This window comes from Lepidochelys kempii, chromosome 6 (assembly GCF_965140285.1).
Source record: "Lepidochelys kempii isolate rLepKem1 chromosome 6, rLepKem1.hap1, whole genome shotgun sequence".
NCBI classification, from domain to species: Eukaryota; Metazoa; Chordata; order Testudines; family Cheloniidae; genus Lepidochelys; species Lepidochelys kempii.
In genome coordinates, this window is record NC_136385.1 from 3,187,590 (window position 1) to 3,193,735 (window position 6,146).

Genomic DNA, 6,146 nt, shown 5'->3' on the forward strand with positions numbered 1-6,146 from the left:
GCACTGAATTCAATATCAAATGAAACAGCACAGGAGTGACAGTATTGATTATGTTGTTCATTTATGCAGTTAAGTCAATTAAACTCCTCTGTTTTTAAGATGCCATTGGATTGCTAGTTTGCAGTACCAGAGGACCACAGAACTTGAGGGATCTTGCTGCAGAATTTAGGCTACAGAGTATAAGGGACCCTGACTTACAACTGGACACCCAGCTGCACCTTCTCTGCAGTTTTACAAGCTATTTTCAGCTGCTTCTTAACTACTATACTAGCAGCTGAAAGCCAGATGGGCCAAGTAATCCACCATCTGTGCAGTCTCCTCCACACAGCCAATGAAATTGTTGTATGCAGATTAGCTGTAGAGTAAGGGTGTTGATTGGCTGAGTTACCTCTGACATCACAACTGCCTAAAACTTTGGGCATGGCATAGATACATGCCTTGCTTTTGCGCAGGTGTAATTTGTAAAGTCAAAATGGCTGTGACTTAAAAATTGGACAGTACCAATCCGTGAAACCCAGGGGTGATTGGTAATATTCTGAACAGAAAGAGCTCTCAGCCGTGCTTGTAGCTCTTTCCATCACTTCACACTGACTCAACAGACATTCTAGGCTTCAGAGTGATGCACAGAGACACAATCCTGGAATCTTATCATATAGATCAGCAGTTCTCAACCAGGGGTCAGGGGCCTCCTGAGTGGGGGGAGGGCTGCGAGCAGGTTTCAGGGGGTCCACCAAGCAGGGCCAGTGGGGGCCCAGGGAAGAGAGCCAAAGCCCCATTGCATGGGGCTGAAACCCAGGGCCCTGAGCCCTGCAACCCAGGGTTGAAGCCGAAGCCCTAGCAACATAGATTTGTGGGGGGTCCTGTTACATGGGACCCCAAGCAATTGCCCTGCTTGCTACCCGCTAATGCCAGCCCTGGCTGTTATATGCAGAAAACCAGTTGTGGCACAGGTGGGCCATGGAGTTTTTATAGCATATTGGGGTGGGGTGGACTTCGGAAAGAAAAAGGTTGAGATCCCCGGATATAGATAATCCTACCTTTAAAAGTAACTTGCAAAGGAATAAAAGTGGGCATGTGCCCTTTTTTTTTGGTGCTTTAAAAGCCTTGTTTTTAATGCAAGTCTTGTCATCTCTGGAGGACTGTGTGTGAGAAGAAAACTAGTAGGATTATGACACCACAGGTACTGTCGTGCTTTAGCAAATCACAAGTCCATCCTAAACAGCAGGTGTTTAATAAACACAGCAACTACAAACTATAGGTAAAGAAACAAAGGTCGCTATCTTAAAACAAAAAAACTTCAAATCCAGACTCCAGCGAGAAACTGCTGAATTGGAATTCATTTGCAAATTGGATACTATTAATTTAGGCTTAAATAGAGACTGGGAGTGGCTAAGTCATTATGCAAGGTAGCCTGTTTCCTCTTGTTTTTTCCTACCCCCCCCCCCCAGATGTTCTGGTTTAACTTGGATTTAAACTTGAAGAGTGGTCAGTTTGGATGAGCTATTACCAGCAGGAGAGTGAGTTTGTGTGTGTATGGGGGTGGGGGGGATGTGAGAAAACCTGGATTTGTGCAGGAAATAGCCCAACTTGATTGTCATGCACATTGTGTAAAGAGTTGTCACTTTGGATGGGCTATCACCAGCAGGAGAGTGAATTTGTGTGGGGGGGTGGAGGGTGAGAAAACCTGGATTTGTGCTGGAAATGGCCCACCTGATGATCACTTTAGATAAGCTATTACCAGCAGGACAGTGGGGTGGGAGTAGGTATTGTTTCATATTCTCTGTGTATATATAAAGCCTGCTGCAGTTTCCACGATATGCATCTGAGGAAGTGAGCTGTAGCTCACGAAAGCTCATGCTCTAATAAATTGATTAGTCTCTAAGGTGCCACAAGTACTCCTTTTCTTTTCAAGAATAAATGGTAATTCTCAACTGAGAAGTTGAAGGGGATCCCAGAGATTATTGCTGGGATCAGGGCTATTCAGTGTAGTTATGCATGGTATAGGATAATTGAGTGAATAGTGAGATGGGGAACTTACTGATGTCCCCAAGTTATTGTGGCTGGGGATGATGCAAGGGATTCGAGGCTAGAAAACGTAAGTAACTGGGGAACATGATGACAGGTGAAATTCAGTGTAGAGGGCATCAGATTGCACGTGGGAAGAAATGATTTTAACTGAGTGTAACCCCCTTGGGGTTTAGAGAGCACAGCCCCACAACCTTGTCCTGAGGCAGAGGAAGTGGTGATAGTTCCAGGGGGGAAGGGAGAGGTGTACATGGGTTGGTAGCTCCAGACGAGAGCCCACAGTGAGTAGGCCCTTGTGTAGCAAAGCAGCCGAGAATCACCCTGAAGCCTGGGAGGGACAGTGTAGCTAACCGGGGTCGTCCCAGGATGGGAGCCAGGAGGAGCGCTGTGCCAGGGAGAAATCATCTGAGAAGGACAAACCAGAGCTGGATCCAGGATCACTGCTGCTCAAGCTGTATGGGGCCGTGAGTACTGGTGTAAGGATAAGGCCTTTGTCTGCAGCCATATTGTAAGGCCTAAGGCCTTCGTCTGCAGCCAGATTAAAAGAGCAGCCAAACAGCAGCCATTAGCTGAAAGCAGGAAGTCACATCCTCACATTCCATCTAAATTACATTAACACAATGTAATATCTGGCTGTTAAGAAGGAGACCCTGTCCTAATGGCACCCACGATCACCAGATAAAGAAACAGATCTTAAGATGGTTAAAGAAAACTGGGTTTGATGGCATTCTGTCTGTCAAGAAATCATTTATCAATAGCTGTAGTTGTGAAATCCTCATTTCTTTATTGTTTTGTCATTATGGTTCCCACTTCCCTATTGTTTATCTGTATAGTCTCTGTCTGCTTCTTTTATTGTTTCTGTCTGTTACATAATGAATTTTGCTAGGTGTAAATTAATTAAGGTGGTGGGATATAATTGGTTAGAGAATTTTGTTACAATATGTTAGGATTGGTTAGATAGATTTCAGTAAAATGATTGGTTAAGGTACAGCTAAACAGAACTCAAATTTCACTATATAAACTGGGGTCCAAAAGGAAGTTCTTTGGGAACCAACTCCAGGACACAGCCCCAAGATCAGAGCTTCCAGACCTCAACACTCTGCCGGTGACACCGTGCAGAAACTGGAGCTCCCCAGATGGACCTGATCCTGACTGGCCATCAAAAAAAGGTCATCTGTCTTATTGGGAGTGGGGAGCCCTGTATGTGTAGCGTGTGCAGTCTGTTTTGGGGGATTGTTAATAAATAGAGGTTATGTAGGATATTACTAGCTCTTTCACTGGTAAAAGGTCCTGCCCACCTGCAGAAGTTAGTATGCACCCGGAGCCCTACGTATTGGGAAAGGGTGTGGGTACTTACATTGACCAGGTTAGTTACACCCTGAGCCCTGTGGATTGGGAAAAGGTGGGGGTGCCTAAAATAACCGTATTATGCCTGGAGCCGTACGGACTGGGAAAAGGTGGGGTGCCTTAATGTGTGCAGGTAACACTGGGGCCTGCAACCTTGCACTGGGAATAAGGTGGGAGGCTGTAGCTAGTTAAGTGAGGAGGTTGTCGCTCTGTGTGGATTTGCAGAGAGCAACAGAAGAGGGCACAGGAGGGGTTTGTTTACTGGTGTTGCAGACTGCTAGGAGCACTCAAGATTTGCTGCCAGACTGGAACGCTACCCAGAATTCCTGAACTCTGAGTGTAGACGCATTGCTTGGTGTCTATCCTGGTAATTTTTGGGGCCTGGGGGTCCTCGCATGGGATGTAACCTGTTTTACTACTCCCCCATCTTTCCTCCTGATTTCTCTATTCATTTCTCTGCAAAAAAATAATTTTCTTGTCCGATATTCATTGTAGTATTCAGGTGTGTGCACATGCTGACTCCAAGGGGTTTGAACCAGGTGACTTGTGGTAGAAGGGAGTTTCCTTGCTGCGGTCTGTGCCTGCCTTTTCTGGGCCGGAGCCATAGGTCGGATTCCATGCTGGCCATGAGTGTGCTACACGTACATGACTGACAGTAAATCATCAGAAAGCAAATCTGACCAACTCTGGCAAGAGGAACATAGCATTAAAAGAGATTCCCCCCGTGGGACACAAGAGGGCGCCATTGCTCCATCCAGCCACCTTCTCAGGCATAACAGTGAGAGCTCAGAACTGCTGTAAAGTGAGTGCAACTCCTGAGATTTAACTAGACTTGCAGCCAGAGGTGGATAATGCTTTTGTGGGGCCCTGGGCCAGAGCAAGGGGGAGCCCTCCCCACCTCTTCCACCTGCAGTCCCCCCTTAACCTCCCCTCCCGGCGTTCCTGCCAGAGAAATGGGGGTTGGGGCACAGGGGCTTGATCCGCCCCATCCTGATCCGCTGGGAGATGACCAAAGAAGAGGAGCTGGCCAGTCTACCCCACCCAGCGCTCAGGTTGCGTAATGAGCTGGCCGAAAATCAAACTGCATACACTGCTGGAGAGGGCACACCTGGCAGCTGCTGCTGCTGTAGGGACTCTCAACAGCATGTTGCGAGCCTGAGTGCTGGGCCGGGGGGTAGACCCAGTGAGCAGCCTGTCCCATGTGAGCCTGCACCACATATAATAATCAGCCAGAGCCCACAGGAAAGAAGGCCTCAAACCAGTGACTGAGGGACGGATGCAGATGCTGGAGGGGCACTGGGGTTATGGGTGGATGAAACTGATGGCGGTGTTGGAGTGTTTTCCGGATGAATTCCTGCCTGCCAAAGGCTGTAGGAGAGATCTCCACTCCACATCCAGGGATGGGAGTTTGAAACAATCTACCAGAAAGGGGATCCCCCATCCCAAGTAACATCACAAACAGGATCAAACACCCAGGAGAGTGTCTGAGGAGAATCCCCAACTGGCAGCCAGCCTCCCTTTCATTGAATTTATCATACCATCACAGTCCAGGGCAACCGCACCTTTATTCCCCTTCTCCTGGGCAGAGACCTTCATCTCTCTCCCTCCTGGGTTTTCCAGGCTGCACAGTTCCCTGCCTGCACTGTGATATCCCCAGCAAGCCAGATGGCCTAAACAGACCAGTATCTGGGCTTTGCTTTCTCTCTAAATGGTGTGCCTAGTGTATTGCCAGCAGTTATAGGTTACCACACCGCTCTTTCTCAGCAAGCACATTTATTCTTAAGGTTAAAGTATTACACAGAAAACATTTAAAAATAAAAGAACCTACACGCATGCTAATCAGCTTATCGGAGATCACCCCAACCACTTTGGCTGATGAACAGTCCCTCAGATTCCACTAAGGAATTGTTATGTGTTGACTAGTTTATAACATCTTCAGCTCAGAACCAGCTCCCGCACAAATTGGTCAGTCTTTCCCTTATTTGGTTTTGGCCTTTGATCTTCAGATTCTGGGAACAAGTGATCAGCAGACAATGGTCCCCATCTCAAGGCATACAAGGCTGGCTTTTTGTGTAAGTGGAGGTGGGAATTTGCATTCACCTCCCCCTAGGTATTCCACCTAACACTGTCTGTCCTAAAAGTCCATCCCTGTCTGGCACATTGATAATACACTCCTTTGAAGTTCATAACACTTCCTAGGGTCCAGATTCCACCTTCCCCTTAGAGAGATCACATGTAATCCTGGCCTACAATACTACATAACCTTTGCATTTAATGCAGTGGACTCCACAAATACTTAAACTTAAGTCAATAAGGACTTTCCCAAGGATACAGCAGGAAATTGCCATATCTGTCACACATACCACATCACTTCCTCCAGGTACTGGCAGGAAACCACGACATCTTTGGTCATTACATATCAGTCTCATTTATCAACAATTTTACATTTTTTCCAGACCACTGATAAAAATATTAAATAGGATTGTGTGAATAACAGATTCTTGTGGGGTCCCAGTGGAAACACTTTAATTTGATGGTGATTCCTGACTTATGATTCCTTTTTGATCTTCATTAGTTAGCCATTTAAAAAATCTATTTATTATGTGCTGCGTTGACTTTGCATATGCTATTTTTGAAAATCAGAATATCCTGTGTGTGCGGGACTAAGTCAAGTATCTTACAGGTGTCTAAATATATTTTGTCAACCCAGTTACCTTTATCTACCAAACTTGTCATCTCACACAAAAACGAAATCAAATTTGTTTGACGAGACC